Here is a 6,000-nt window from a genome sequence, read left to right as displayed (position 1 = left end):
AAAGCAGTTTAGGCAGTTAAAGTGGAGCTCTGATTGATTGAAGGATTATGTGTGTTGCCTGTAGCAATTAGGCAGTTTTGATGATTGAGGCTCAAAATAAAATGATCATTGGAAGCTTTTTATGTAGTTTACAGCACACAATTTATGGACAAACTGTTCCGGTCTAACCAGTATTTCCTATGAAAGTAGTTGTTTAAAGTAAGCATCTATAGATTGTAAGTCATCATGATTACGGTGACTTAAAGTGGTAGCCTAGTCCATCAACAGCTTCCATAACCTCAGACTAGTCACACATTTCTCCACAAATCTAGTCTCAAGGATGGGTTACATTTTGGATATTTCAGGCCTGATCATTTTCTTACTGGTATATTAGCATTGGTGTGAATTGATCTGCAAGACCCAGTCCATCAGCCGTGCCAGTAATCTGTAGCCGCTGGATGGGGACCCTCAGAACGCCTCTAAACTAATGTCATCCTCGATTCTATATTTGATTAGCTGACCTTGCGCAAAGTGATCATTGTGAAGTGACATTACGCCAGTCCAGCTAATCAAAACAAGAGTCTGGGATGTCGAGTGGTAGGAACTGGTTCTCAGGGGTCATACCTAGCGGCCACAGAATTCCGACATGCCCACTGGACCGACCGGGTCCTGTGAATCGATTCGCACCAACTCTACGGTATATAATAAGAAATATATGGCCGTAACATCTCCATGTTCAACAATATCTAATACATCGATGACAGAGCCTAACTCCACCCAAAACTCTAGAAATAAGTGCAAACATCCATTGACTGCCAAGGTGAGGTGACACGTAGCAGGCGATCAAAGGGAAGCCAGTTAATAATAAACTTTGTTACGCTGCCATTAAACAATAAATATTCATTGATGGAGCATTAGCGGAGTGGAGATTAATATGGACTTCACCTTCAAACAGCAACATATTAATTTATATAGTTGTGCCTAGTGCTGTAACTCTGCCCATACTTGAATATGGAATTTAAAGGGAATCTGTCGGTAGGATCAATCCTCCTAAGCCATCTATATAAGAATAGAGGTCATAGAAATTTGAATTAAATGATACCTTGATATTTGCTATCCAACATCTTATTCCAGAGAAATCTACATTTTTCTTAATATGTAAATGAGCTTTTAAGATCTATTGGCCGTACATAGATCTCCCTTTCAGAATCTGGCTCCAGAATTGAATTCAAATGAATAGAGAGTTTACCAGTAGGACACTTTGCTCTCCTGATCTCAATGCAGAGCTGTGCGTGAGTACATCTAACAAAGTACAGCAGAGCTAACACAGTAGAGCAGAACTGAACTTTGTCTCATTGCTGACATATTTGCAGCTACAGTTGTCCTTGTACAGTTCTTCAGCATCAATCTCACAGACAGAGTCAGGGAGGGGCAGTACAGCAGAGCTGACAGCATTATGAGAAGACAAGTGCAAATTTGTTTGTAATGAGACATGTTTCAACTATGGGGAACTGTATTGGTCATAAATCAGGCACAGCTCTGCAACAGAGCTGCCAGCACTATTGAGAGGACAAGTGCTGCTGAAAAAAAAGGGTTTTTAATGAGAAAATGTTCAGTTTTGCTGCATTGTGTTAGTTATAATCAGGCACAGCTTTGAAGTGAAATCAGGAGGACACACTGTCAGTCATTACATGACTCATGCTGCCACCCCCTCTTTTCCAATAAGCTCTGGAGTCAGATTCTCAGAGAGGTCTGCGTCCGGCCCATAGATCTTAACAGATTATATATAGATATATCTGTTTATATATGTAGTGTTATGGTGGTAACTTGTAAGCTTCCTCAGCAACGCCTTAGGGTACCGTCACATTTAGCGATGCACCAGCGATCCCGACAACAATGTGACCCGGTCAGGATCGCTGGTGCATCGCTAAATGGTCACTAGTGAGCTGCCAAACAGGCAGATCTCACCAGCGATGCAGCAGCGGTCGGCAGTCGTTACTTACCTGTCAGACGCGGCGATGAAATCGTCCTCCCGCCAGCGTCCACGCGTCGCTCGTTGGCGCCAGCAGGAAGCGGATGACGTGAAACAGCCCAGGACGATCTCGCACGATCAGCGACAGCCAGCGGGGAGCCGGTCGGAGGTATGTATCACACATAGCGATATCGCTAGCAATATCCCTGCTGCGTCACAAAATCGGTGACGCTTATGCGCCATCGCTAGCGACCTCGCTTAGTGTGACAGGGCCTTTACTCATCATGGTCACTGCATGGCTTCTCCTCCTGTCAGGCCATCTTAATAAGTTTGCCTTTGAGTTTGCCTTTGCAGGACTCTTCCACACTGCTGATTCTGCAAGTGGCTTCCATTTAGTTTAGGGGGGTTTGACTGGTTTCTGTAGGAATTTAACACTGCTGTATCCTGCAGAGATTTGGTTCCCTGGCCCATCCTGTGCCAGCAGGGTCTATATTAGAGAAGTTCACACTTGCATATGGTCTGCGGATGGCTGCGTACGTCTTCTCTTAAGCTCCGCCTACTTACGCAGGCGTCCTGCGTTGTCCTGTGTACCTATGTTTAGCATTGGGTACGCTGGGACATGCGTTGTATGTGGATGCGTCCGCCGACCACACAGGAACGCAACATGCGCGGCCGGCGCGCACGTCCAAACGCCGCATGTGGACGCATCCGTATACAACGCATGTCCCTGTGTACCCAATGTTAAAGATAGGTAAGCAGGACGCATGTGGAAGTAGGTGTAGCGCAGGGGGAGCTTAAGGGAGGATGTACGCAGCCATCTGCAGACCAGCCATATGCAAGTTTGAACTTAGCCTTAGGCAGGTCCCTCCACCACTCTCCACCCAATCGTTGGTTCCCAGTTAGTTCATCTGCTAGTGTTTAGGAGTTTGTATTGATTCTCCCATTGTCGACCTGTCCCATCTGACCTCGGCTTTGTACTATGATCCTGCGCTGCCTGCCCCGACCTCGACTGTCTGACTACACCTCTGTCTTGTCCTACTGTACCTTGTACCTGCGCCTCTGATCCTTCAGTGAGCTGCCGCAGGCCCAGAGCAAAGTACTGCAGTTGGCAGGCGCTGGGCCTCTCTGACCTTTCCCTGCACCTGCACACTGTAGTACTTTGCTCTGCCCTCATCAGTGCAGAGAAGTATGCCTGTTCAGGAGCGCCATACAGGGGAGCCATGAACCAACCAGGAAGGCAGCATTGCAAGAAGATGGGAGGCATCGGACCAGACCGCACCGGACACCCCCCCCAGGTGAGTATAATAAGACTTATTTTACTTATCTTTCAGGTCGAATTGGGTGCTTATCTACAGCATTATAGAATGCTGTAGATAAGCCCTGAAAGGCAGTGGCCGCAGCTTATATCAGCCAAAAGTGCCGACAGGTTCCTTTTAAGCAAATCCACTTCAATATCATCTTCAAACATTTGACCATGGTTTCTGTTAATCTCAATGGGAAATCCACACTGCTGTTCATACTGCAAGTTTGCTACAAAAAGAAGGAGCGACACATTCCTTCTCTGATGCAAATTCATTGTGGAATCGGCTTCAAATTTGAAGCTGTAAAGTCAAAAGCTTAGGTGGGGGAAAGCGTGCAGAAAACTCTTCAAAACCACGTAATATAATCTTTCAAAAACTGTGCCAGAAAGTCTTGTTAAAAACCACATTGGCTCCTTTTGAAACACATGTCGAATTAGTCCGCCTCAATAAAATGATGTGTCAAGGTAGCCTAAAGGTGTATTCCCACTACCCTCTCACAAAGTGATGGTACATTATCACTTCGTGATTGGTGGTCCTATGACCTCCAGGACCCCTACAAAAACCTGAGAATAAAGATACAGCGGCTCCGATTTAGCCCTGCGGACCCTTCACTATTTTTCCAGGCACTGCAGCCCTCAGGCCAGCAGGGAACTAGAAGCAGCTCCATGTATTTGAATTGAGCTAGGTAACAGTTTCCTGCACAGTACATAGAAAGAAGCATTGATGTGCAGAAGAAGAAGACTGAGAAGGTGCCACAGACCCAAATTCTAAGGAATCCCATACGTTATTATTCCAATAATCACAAGGTAATGTTATATCTGCGCGATATACCATCATTTTAATGAGATGGAAACACCCCTGGACTAACCCAAATGTTAACGCAATGTTCCACCCCTTATATACCTCAAAGACTGATAGGAGGTCTTCCTTAGCTTCTACAATGACCTTACTGTGTTAGTTCTAGTGAATGGGATATTAGGAAAACAAACCAACAAAAAAATAAAGAAAACAATTTAGTGAAACATCATTAGGACATATTTTAGATTTTGAAACCACAGTATGCCACTTTCTCTTAAACGGGAAAAAAACAACAACAAAGAAACCTGCATATTAAAAAAACAAACAAAAATATAGCTGTAAAATTATTATTTTTAATCTTTAGAATACAACTGTCATAAATCTGTCTCTATAGAGAAACCAGGACTTACCCAATAGTGAAACATTGTCGTCAATGTGATTAAATAGAAAAAAAGTATTTGTGCAATATATATATATATATACACATACATACACATATGGTTTTACTTTTAACATAACTTTCGGGAGGGAAAACAAAACAAACTTTGGCAACATTTGCTGCTGTCTCTCTGATGTGATTCAACGCAGTCCCAAAATTGTTTAATATATATCTTTTTCTCTTCCTGAAGGTCGTCTTGTGTTAAAAGTACTAATAGATATAGTATATACAGTATGTATATCCGCACTCACTTCTTCTGTCCTTCTCAGAAATGTTTAAACTATGATGGGAAAAAAAAATAAAAAATCAAATCATAGTAAGTGTATTACTAGATAAAACTAAACAAGTGAGATCTAAGAAATTCCTATCCATTTTCTATCTATACGTACTCAATTCTACTTTGAGTTTGCTTTAGAAGTACTTCTAAAATCCAGCTAAAAAATATGTACCATTCATTTTCCTTGTGCCACAAAGAGCTTCTGCAGCAGCTGTGTTTTCTAGTCATGTCTCAGTCCTGTTCTACAAAAACAATAGAAGTGTTAAGTTTAATATTATGTGCAGCATCCAGTATCATTCCTGCCACTCTCCCCCCATCCAGACAAAAGAGCAGTGAAGCTGCCCCTGCTTCACACATGTACTGCAGTAAATCACTGGCAAGTACCCCATGCAAAGCCTCTGCTAGAAAATCCCAATGTGTGAGTGCACAGCCATCAATCAGCCCTCCTGTAAACACCCCCCACTACTGCATGGTGCAGCCTTGCTGCCTCCTGTATCCCTGCTGCTGCTGCTGGGGATCACAAGGAGAAAGCTTCATCATCTCCCTCTGCCCTTGCACAATGCAAAGCCTGAGCTAAATTCATGGAGGCTTGTTGTTGTCTAAGCATTTGGTCAGTGAGCCTTGCACAGAGGAGGAAGTGCTAGCAGACCATGCATGCATACCTCAAGCTTGAAGAGAGAGACAGAGAGAGAGAGGGGCAGGGACAAGGGGAGTGACCACTGCACATCCATCAGAAGCCAGCCTGATGCTTCCACCAGTCCAACCCCCACATACAAGGAAAACAAGATTGCAAACCCTGGTGGTGAGGGGTTTATGCTAGAAACACATTAAAAAAAACTTCGAGCCTTTTCTATTATTTTGATTTCCTTCCCCTCTTAAATCTGCATTGTTTCCTTTTTGGAGACTGCAAATAACATCCCCCCCTATTGCTACAGATAGCAGAGTGACTGTCCTCTGTTTGCAGCATGTGCAGAACTCTCTGCTGCTGCTGATCCAAATCATGAACTGCTGCTGCTTTCACTTGAAGAGATTTCCCCATTCATCAGCTAATACAGCAGATCAATGCTTCAGTAACCCATCTGCTGTCAATGTGCCACATGCAGGTAAGTGGTGACTCCTTCTATCCTCCTTATTGTGGGGCTGCTGCAGTGTTTTTTTTTTGTCCTTTCAGTCTGGCTTTGCAGCCAGTTTCAGTTACATTGTATAGAAGGAGTTTGTAAATATTTACACAATC

The 6,000-nt window shown here is 43.7% G+C and overlaps 1 protein-coding gene and 1 long non-coding RNA gene across 5 annotated transcripts in view; one reads left to right on the top strand and one right to left on the bottom strand.

The window, feature by feature from the left end:
- Positions 1-4,383: 4,383 nt before the first annotated feature.
- LOC141049363 (uncharacterized) lies at positions 4,384-5,566 on the bottom strand. Its single transcript, XR_012220338.1, has 3 exons — positions 5,429-5,566; positions 4,939-5,008; positions 4,384-4,769 (listed from the first exon to the last, which is right to left on the bottom strand). It is a non-coding gene; the product is annotated as an uncharacterized lncRNA (long non-coding RNA).
- FIGN (fidgetin, microtubule severing factor) overlaps positions 5,312-6,000 on the top strand; it is a 201,519-nt gene continuing 200,830 nt past the window's right edge. For 2 of the 4 annotated variants that reach the window (XM_073545751.1, XM_073545748.1), the window contains exon 1: positions 5,430-5,869. The gene's annotated coding sequence lies outside the window, so the exon portion shown is untranslated. Of the gene's footprint in view, positions 5,870-6,000 lie in introns of all 4 variants that reach the window. The other 2 variants (XR_012220337.1, XM_073545750.1) reach the window with 2 other exon arrangements.

Source organism: Dendrobates tinctorius, unplaced genomic scaffold (assembly GCF_039654945.1).
Source record: "Dendrobates tinctorius isolate UK_male_01 unplaced genomic scaffold, ASM3965494v1 ptg000143l, whole genome shotgun sequence".
In the NCBI taxonomy this organism is placed as follows: Eukaryota; Metazoa; Chordata; class Amphibia; order Anura; family Dendrobatidae; genus Dendrobates; species Dendrobates tinctorius.
Note: the sequence above shows the minus strand (reverse complement) of the source record. Positions and strands in the feature narration are given on the sequence as shown.